Here is a 9,247-nt window from a genome sequence, read left to right as displayed (position 1 = left end):
CGACTTGACGTCACATAACAACAACTAAGGTGTAACTGCCTTTCTACTCTATTTACTGAATGCAGAGTGGCATTTTCTAGAGCATCACATGACCTGCGATAATGATATCACTTTGATCATTAATGGAATATCAGTTGGCATAATCCATAATTTTCTACAAATGGAGTTTAAGGCACAAGTATGTGGGTTTTCAGAGATTAAGTCAGCAGTCTCCCTCAACCTAGTATTTATTCTATAGACATTCCTTGAAGAGGGACATGATGGAGGGTCAGTGAAGGAGAGGAAGACCCTCAACCAGGTGGATTGACAGTGACTGCTGCAATGGACTCTTGTGTGTCGGGAAGTGTGAGGATGGCCCAAGGCAGGACAGGGGTCAGATCTTTTGTTCATAGGGTCACTATAAATCATGCTCGACTCAACAGCTCCTAACAACAACAGCAACGTAGGCTTACTATCTAGGGGCTTCTGATGGTCTAGAGATAAGAAGTGTCTCTGCAATCACAAAGGTGCTCAGTTCAAATCCACCAGCTGCTCTGAGGGAGAAAGATGGGCAAGCTCCTCCTAAGCAAATAAACTGCCTCTAAAAACCTGCTGGAGGGTCACTCATGAGTCAGTTCTGACATACCAGTAGCTTACTATCTGTCTTCTCGAAATAGCTAGGTGAGTGTTTTGTTATGTGCCATTGAGTCAGAACTGACTCAGAGTTAGTGCTGTAGCAAGTTTTCAAAGGCTTCCAATTTCATGGGAAGAGACTGCCCATCTTGCTCCTGTGGACCAGCTGGTGGCTTCGAACTGCACACTTTTAGGTTGGCAGTGCAACTCCTGATCACTAGCCTAGCAAAGCTCCCTCTACTAGCTGTGACATTTGTGAACCTTGTTGTTGTCAATGAAAGTGTTATCATGAAATTAGTATTTTTAAAAGCTATCTGTCTTCTAGAAGAAACTCATTTAAAAGTTACTATATTTTGTGTATCTCATAATGATACATTTTGAAAGATCTCAATTTTAGTTATGAATATAGTTGTTGTTCTTATTGTATACCAGAATCAAAACTGACCCATAGCTGACCCTCCAGCGGGTTTTCAGAAGGAGTTAATTACGCTAGAAGAAATTGCCCATCCTTCTCCCATGGAGCAGCTGGTGGCTTCGAACAGCGTGCCTTCACAATTGCAGCACAGCTTCTTGCCACCAGGCCACCAGAGTAGCTAGATCTAAATCTAGAATTTGGACTATATATCTAGAACTAGAAATCGCACAAACACTCTTGGAGGTCTTCAATTCTCTTTGAAGGCATTAAAGAGTTCCTGGGATCAAAAAAGGATGGCATTGCCATAGTCAACTTCCTGCTATCTATTCATTTATTTTCCGATACTCTACCTCAAGGTTTCGATGAAACCTTGTATAGGTATGGGTTGAAATCTCTCTCTCTCTCTCTCTCTCTCTCTCTCTCTGTGTGTGTGTGTGTGTGTGTGTGTGTGCGTGCACGCGCGCACACACAATACTTTATTGATATTTCTTTGTCCACACTTCCTGCTCTTCTGTTAAATTCACAAATCTTCCTTAATTGCAAAAATACTACCGTTATTCTCAACGATATGTTATTATCCCTTAACTTCTGCCAAACCATAAAGATAACTTCAATTTAGAGTAAAATTGTTGGAGAACAAATATAGTTTTTAAGGGGGAAAAAAATCAAGGGGAAGCAGACTAATCTAAAGGCAACATTAATAATGTAGAGAGAACAGTAACTAATCTACGAGTGATACATTAACCGTGAGATGCTTCCTTTTATTCAAGCTGCTGGTGCAGCTCAGACCCAGGGCGGAAAAGAGCACCACCAAAGGGGCTGACACAGTAAAGGAAAGGGTAATCCCAGGCTCTAAGTACAACTAAAAGAGTCCTCACCTGTTTTGCCAAAGGGTAAATGAGCTCAGCTTACTCCTGTTGTGTGATCAAATGACACTTATAAGCCAAGAAACTCTGCAGGTGTTTTTAGCAAAGCAGCGGCATCTCTAAAACGGCAACGCAAGGTGTGAGGAGGCAGCTAAATGGCTAACCGCACGCCGTGTAACGATTTGATAATGAGCAGAAGAGAATAGGCTTTGCCTTGAGCCAAACTTTGTGAATCTCAGCTTTGGGACCAATATCCTGAAACACCGTCTTGTTGCAGCTGGCCTGTTCTCAGGGAGAAGCGATGTCAGAAGTTTACTGGATTTTAGGGTGAAGGGCCAGACGTTAACCCACTTTGATAAGTCAAGTGTAAATGAAGAAGATGGATACGATAAAAGTAATTTTCTCTTTCCCTTGAATAAGAAATGATCGTTCTCTCTTCATTCATTCTATTTCCTGTTCTCCATTCCATCCATCCACTTAACCAACCTCCTTCCATCTATACATCTATCATCTCTCTGTATCTTAAAATAAGATACAATATGCTTGAAACAGATGAGGGAGAGAACTGGTCAAAAGGGATACATGATGAAGTATTATTGTCATGACAGGATCCAGTGTGAAGGCTGCATAGTAGAGTGGACTTGAGGGAAGGGATTGTATAACAATGAAAGAATTCTTTTACTTTTCAAAGAGAAGAGTGAAATGGAGGGGAGGGGTGAGCAGGGAGAAAAGTGTAACAATGAATAAATGGAAATTAAAAATCTCTGTAAGTTTTCATTAAAATGAATAATAATAAAAATACACTTAGTCAAAAATCATCTAAGGACAAAAATGTTTGCTGATGCTTTCATAAAAATAGAGCACCGTGAATGAGGACCATGCCTGTTTACTTACAGCATGACCAGGATGCAAACACATAGTGAGGTCTTCTAATTCGCCAAACAAGAGGCAGCTTCTCTTATCTGTGTCATCTCCAACACATAGCTCTGGCTTCTAAAAATGGTGTCACTTGGAAAGAGTCTCTACAGGACACAAAAGAAGCAAGGAACTATCTTGGGAAAAAATGTAGCCAGGATGCTCCTTGGAGGTAAAGTTGACAAAGCTGCATCTTTCATACTTAAGACATGGTGATGGGAGAGACCATTCCTTGGAGCGAGATATCATGTTTGGGGAAAAAAGGAGAATCAGCAAAAGCGTGGAAGACCTTAAATGAGATGGGTTGACACAGTAACTGCAGCAATGGTTTCAAGTATGTCAGAGGCAATGAAGATGGCACAGGATGAGACAGGGTTCAGATCTGTTGTTAATTGTCTCTGTGAATTATATTTGACTCAGTCGCACCTACCAATAATGGCAACACAATCCACAAGCATGTACCAGCTTAGATGTGGGTCTCACCTCACCTTTCTGTCCCCAACCCCACACTTTGCCTCTCTCCTGGGATTAGTTTGCTTTCCCAAAAGGATAACGTTCACATATTTATCTTACTGGAAATAATATAAGAAAGGGAAATAGTGGTTTAAGAGGAGGCAAAGGGTTTAACAGATGGTAGATGGGTTAAAAAAAAGAATCCATCCTCTGAATGAAGGTCAAGGTATTTTTATACAAGTTCTCCACATATATTTGCTGTACTCATAAAACGGAAAGATTTCAATTACATTTGTTCCTCTGTAGCTCCAGGGTAGGGAGCTTTGGTGGCCCAGTGGAAAGGGGATGTGCTGCCAGCTTAAAGGCAAATGGTTCATTCAAACCAGCTGCTCTGCAGGAGAAAGATGGACATCCTCCTTCCATGCTATTTACAGTCCCTGGAAACACACTGGAGGGTCAGCTATGAGTCCATTCCGACTCATATCACACACACACGCGCGAGCGCGCGCACACGCACCCAAACGCACACACACGCACAAGCTCCGATAGGTCCTCTCTCTAGGACTGGAGTTGCAAAGCTGTTTTCACATTTGTTGAAGATGCTTCCAGAGGCTCTGCTGACTTCCCAGGAAACTGCTTTACAATGAAAGGTCTGTGGCCGATGATGTTCTGATGGGATTTCTATTTATTTCATTTTAGCCTTTGTCAAAATCCAATCTAAGCCAAATCGAATGTTTTTGAGATCTTCACAAGCTTATTCTGTGCTTGATTCTTTTAGAGCTAGGTATTTCCCCAATTATCGTATCACAGAAACTCAAAAGCAGACAAGCCACAATTCGGGGCTGTTGGTTGAATACGAACTTAGGGGTTGAGTGTTGTTAAAGCTTGTCATATTGTTTGCCAGTGTTTTCTATCAAAGGTCAGCCATGGGATTGGAGATCATTTTTTTTCCTTCATAGATTCTCATGGATTGAATTATGCCCTTCCAATATATGTAGGCAATGATGACCATGGAATGGTAGGAGAATAAACAGGTTCATCCTAGAGAGGGTGAGACCAAGCTGCTCCTTGGAGGCAAGGATTCTGAAGCTTTGTCTGACATACTTTGGACATGTTGCAAGGGAAGACCAGTCCTTGGAGAGGAACGTCATGCTTGGGAGGGTGGAGGGATGGCACAGGAGAGTAAGATCTTCAATGAGATGGATTGATGCAGTGACTGGGATAATGGGGGTAAGTGTATCAGAGACAATAAGATTGGCACAGGATAGAGTAGGGTTTAGGGCTGTTGTTTAGGGTCATTATGACTTGCAGGTGACTCGACAGCACATAACAACAACAGCCACAATGATATATTGCACAAACTACATACTGAGGACCACAAACAATCTTAGAAACCAACAAGTTGTAAAAGGATCAAGGGTGAGATGCTATACCAACTAATACATGAATGTTCGAAAGCACTATAGGGAGTTCTGGTGGCCTAGTGGTAAGAAGCTGAGCTACAAACTCAAAGGCACGTGGTTTGAATCCACCAGCTTCTCTGCAGGAGAAGAATGAGCAATCTCCTCCCTGGTGATTAACTGCCTCTGAAAACCAGCTGGAGGGTCAACTATAGGTCAATTCCTATTCAATGGCACACGACAACAACAATGCAATGTAAAGGGAATGCCCACTGTGTGTAGCCTGTAATATCTTTTAGTTTACCAGGGATAAAAGGGAAGGGAAGCAAGTTAAAAGTTGGGTGCCCTCAATACCACCAAAGATGAGCTGTTGTTAGAAGTGGGTGTTTTCATTTAGACTGAGTAAAGAAGCTCCTTGATATGAGGAAATGCCAACATACATGTAGTTATTGTTAAGTGCTGTTGAGTCGAGTGTGACTCAAAGAGACCCTGTGAAAAACAAATCTGAATGCTGTCCCACCTTGTACCGTCCTCACCGTCTCTGACACACCTGAGCTCATGGCTGCAGACACTGTGTTATTCTATCTGGTTAAGGGTCTTCCTCTCTTTCGCCCACGCTCTACCTTTCCAAGCATGATGCTCCTCCCCAGGGAATCGCCTCTCCTAACAACACACCCAAAGTATGTGAAACGAAGCTCCAGGAAACACCAGTTGCAGCATCATCTAGGCTTTGATCGTGGCTTCCGGGCTTAAGGCAAGGATTGTCACCAAGATACACAGTCATCTCCAATTTCTGGCCTTCTAAACGTTAAGAGAATGAATTTCTGCTCACTTGTGATATCCCTGCTGCAGACAGACTTGACGAAGGCAACATATCAACCAGATATATCAACCAGACACAAATCTTTGTCAAGACTACAAAAAGTCCCGTCATCCTCATTTCTTGAAGAACTGGAAGGGGAGCAACTAAGAGTAGAGTTAGTGACATTAATTGAAGGAGTGGAAGTGGTACCAAAACTAATTGAGTCTCCGATGACACTATTTAGAACCTACTAGAAGCGATTTCTGACACCTTTCCCCTTGCTATTACTTGTGCTCACATCCAGAAAGCTTATACATTTCCTTTTCCAAGCTCTCTTGCTTCTGGCCATATTACATGCTTCTGGCTCTTAAGATATTAAGATTTTTGTGGAGTTAGGAAAGCCCTGGAGAAGTGTTTTTTCCTTGATGTTATAGTTAGATGAGGCATGTTTAAACATTTTCCTCACCCACTTCTTTTAATACTACCATCCTGCCTGGATTGCGTAAGCCATCTTGGGACCAGGAAGTCAAAAGAGTGACAGGAGTGCCAAATCTAAATGTCAGTCCAGGGAAATAATGTAACTTAACACACGACTGTATATTCCTTGTTATTAAGAAAAGCAAACACCAACTTGTTGGCCAGTCTAAACCTCAGTTTTCTTATCTATACTTTGAGAGATAAAGTCATGTACTTCACACTATACCTCAATTCACCTCAACTCGTGGTCATTGAGTAGCAATTGAATGATAGATGACCCTCCAGTGGACTGGAGAAGATTACCCTTTTTTTGGTATTGGTGTTTTTTTTTTTTTTTTTTTTTCTCTCATAGAACAAGTGGTGGACTTGAACTGCCCACCTTTGAGTTGACACTGCAATTCCCTACTCACTAGACAACCAATGAGCCAGTGCTGACTCCTGAGGGCCCTGCGTGATACAAAGTACAACTGTGTCCCATGAGGTGTTCTTGGCTACTCTCTTTATTGAAATGGTCCATTAGGGCTTCATTCCATGAAGCTGCTGGATGGGATCAAACCCCTAACCTTTAGGTTTGCTGCTGATTACAAACTACTAGCACCACTCTAGCTCCTTTACAGGGAGTCCTGTAAGAAATTGCCTTAATGTCTGTAAGTCACTTTGTAAACCATAAAGAAAGGGATTGTATCATCCATATTTTTGCATTCCTGTTCATAATAATTAATTATGTGTAGAATAGTCACTATAACACTGGCTGTAATGGCTAAAATTAGGTATCAACTTAGTCAAGCAATGATTCTCAGTGATTTGGCAATTATGTCTTTGCAATCACTTGTTATGCATCAGAGAGTTGGACAATGACTAGGAAGGATAGAAGGAGAATTGATGACTTTGAGCTGTGGTGCTGGAAAAGAGCATTGAATGTACCATGGACTGCCAAGAAAACAAACAGATTCATCCTGGAGAGGGTTAAACCAGGCTACTCCTTGAAGGCAAGGATTCTGGGGCTTCGTCTGACATACTTTGGACATGTTGTAAGGAGGGACAGGTCCTTGGAGAGAGACATCATGCTTGGGAGGGTGGAGGGACGGCGCAGGAGGGGAAGACCTTCTATGAGGTGGATTGATTCAGTGACTGGGGTGATCGGGATGGGAGCGTCAGAGACAGTGAGACTGGCACAGGATAGAGCAGAGTTTAGTGCTGTTGTACATAGGGTCGCTATGAGTCACAAACAACTCGACAGCACATAACATCAACAATAACATTGGGAAATTAAGTAATGACTTGATCTGACAGTTCTGTAATCACCTATTTGGCAGTTCTGATGTAATAATCTTTCATTTTTGCATAATACATATTTTTACATAACAACCTGGTCCTTAGAACCTAACCGCATCTGTAAGTGAAGAGTGAGGGTAGTGAATGGAACGGAATATCCCATGGATGGCCAAAAGAACAAAGAGAGATGTCTTGGAGAAGGTGCAGCCAGAGTGCTCTTTGGAGGCAAATATGATGACGTTTTGTCTCACATACTTTGGGCATGTTGCTAAGGAGTGGTTATTCCTTGGAAAAGGACATCACGCTTGGAAAGGAGGGATGGTGAAAGAGATAAAGATCCTCAACCAGGTGGATTGACACAGTCCCTACAGCAATGGAATTGAATGTATCAGGGATACTGAGGATGGCACAGGATAGGACAGGATTCATGTCTGTTGTTCCTAGGTTCACGATGAGTCAGGCTCGACTTGATGACACCGAACAACAATACCACACACTTCTGCCGTAGTTGTGTCTGTTTTCATGCTAGCCTTGCCCCTCAGCATTCATTACTGATAGATCTAAGTTGGGAATGTGTGAAATAGTTGGACAGTACATTTTTACCCTTCTCATAAATGTCAGGTAACGAGAGAGTTGAGAAGTGGGGAATTAATTTGTTTAAAAAAATAGATGTCTTATGATTTCTGCCTGAGTGAAACATAATATGAATATGAAAGTATGAAAGAATGAGTTGTAAAATGTTTGGGCACAAGCCCAAGATGTTTCTCAAGAAGAAAAGGTTGAGATGGGGCATGATGCCAGATGACTCGGGCTGTTTATAAGATATCATAGAAAGTATGCATTCTAGGGGAAAGATCTCAAGAATGACCCCCAAGGTTACCACAGAGAAATCAAGAGCATCTTGAACTACTTCCTTCACAATGCTATCGTAATACTATCAGGGATTGAAGCCCAAGGATGATCCATTAGTCCCATTAGAAAATTCCTTTAGATGGTCATGATTAGATATACTCTCCCGAAAGATAAGCTGGAACCTACCCTTGTCCAAGGAAACAGAGAAAATGTGTGGCTGGAGCCAGTGCAAATAGCCTCTCATTTGTATTCAATCAATTTATGTCTCCAACTTCTCTCTTCCTGTAGTTAATGGGGAGAGAAAGGGAGCTCCCATCTCCTAATGTTCACACCAGGGAGGCCTCAATTATTTATATAGTAATCAACTTCAAATGGGGAGCAACTCCACTTAACAAATGAAAACCCAACCCAACCCATTGTCATCAAATCTACTCTGAGTCACAATGATTCTGTTGACCAATAGGGTTTCTGAGGCTGTAATCATCGCTGCCACCTTCATCTCCCTTTAGCTGAGAAGCTGCTGGGTTCAAACTGCAAACCTTTTTGGTTTAACCACTCACTGGGCCGCAAAGATTCTTACTTAAATAAATGAACCACCAGTAATCATTTGAGCTTGTCTTGGTCACTTCACTTCCTCTTTCTCTTCCAGAAACAGAAGGAAGGCTACCTATACACTAAGTTGGTTTGGGTCTCTCTTCCCCAGAAGCCTCTCTTCTTTCTGTATGAAGCTGCATTTGTTTGCTCATGTTGACCTTGAACTGAAGTATGCATTTTTTTGACTTTTCCTTCTGCTCATGATGAAAGGTTTCAGGTCAAAGCCAAGAACCACGCAGATGTAGAAACGTTTCTCAAGAGTTTATTGCACGCCGGGCTACTCAGCAAAGGGAGTAGCACTGGGGTTGGGCTCAAGTTGTTACAGTGGTTCATTGGGGCATAAAGTTTCTGGTCTTGGGAAACTGGTTCTGGGGAAAGTCCTGACATAGGATTTCTGAATTCTGGTTTCAGAAAAATGTCCTGACATAGCGTTTTCTAAGTTCTGGTTTTAGGGAATCCTGACATAGGATTTTCTCAGTTCTAGTTTCAGAAAATGTCCTGACATAGGATTTTCAGAAAATGTCCTGACAGAAGATTTTCCGAGTTCTGATTTTAGAACATGTCTTGACATAGGATTTTTGAGTTG

Source organism: Elephantulus edwardii, unplaced genomic scaffold, assembly GCF_000299155.1.
Source record: "Elephantulus edwardii isolate Elephantulus edwardi_28Jun2011 unplaced genomic scaffold, EleEdw1.0 scaffold00011, whole genome shotgun sequence".
In the NCBI taxonomy this organism is placed as follows: domain Eukaryota; kingdom Metazoa; phylum Chordata; class Mammalia; order Macroscelidea; family Macroscelididae; genus Elephantulus; species Elephantulus edwardii.
Note: the sequence above shows the minus strand (reverse complement) of the source record.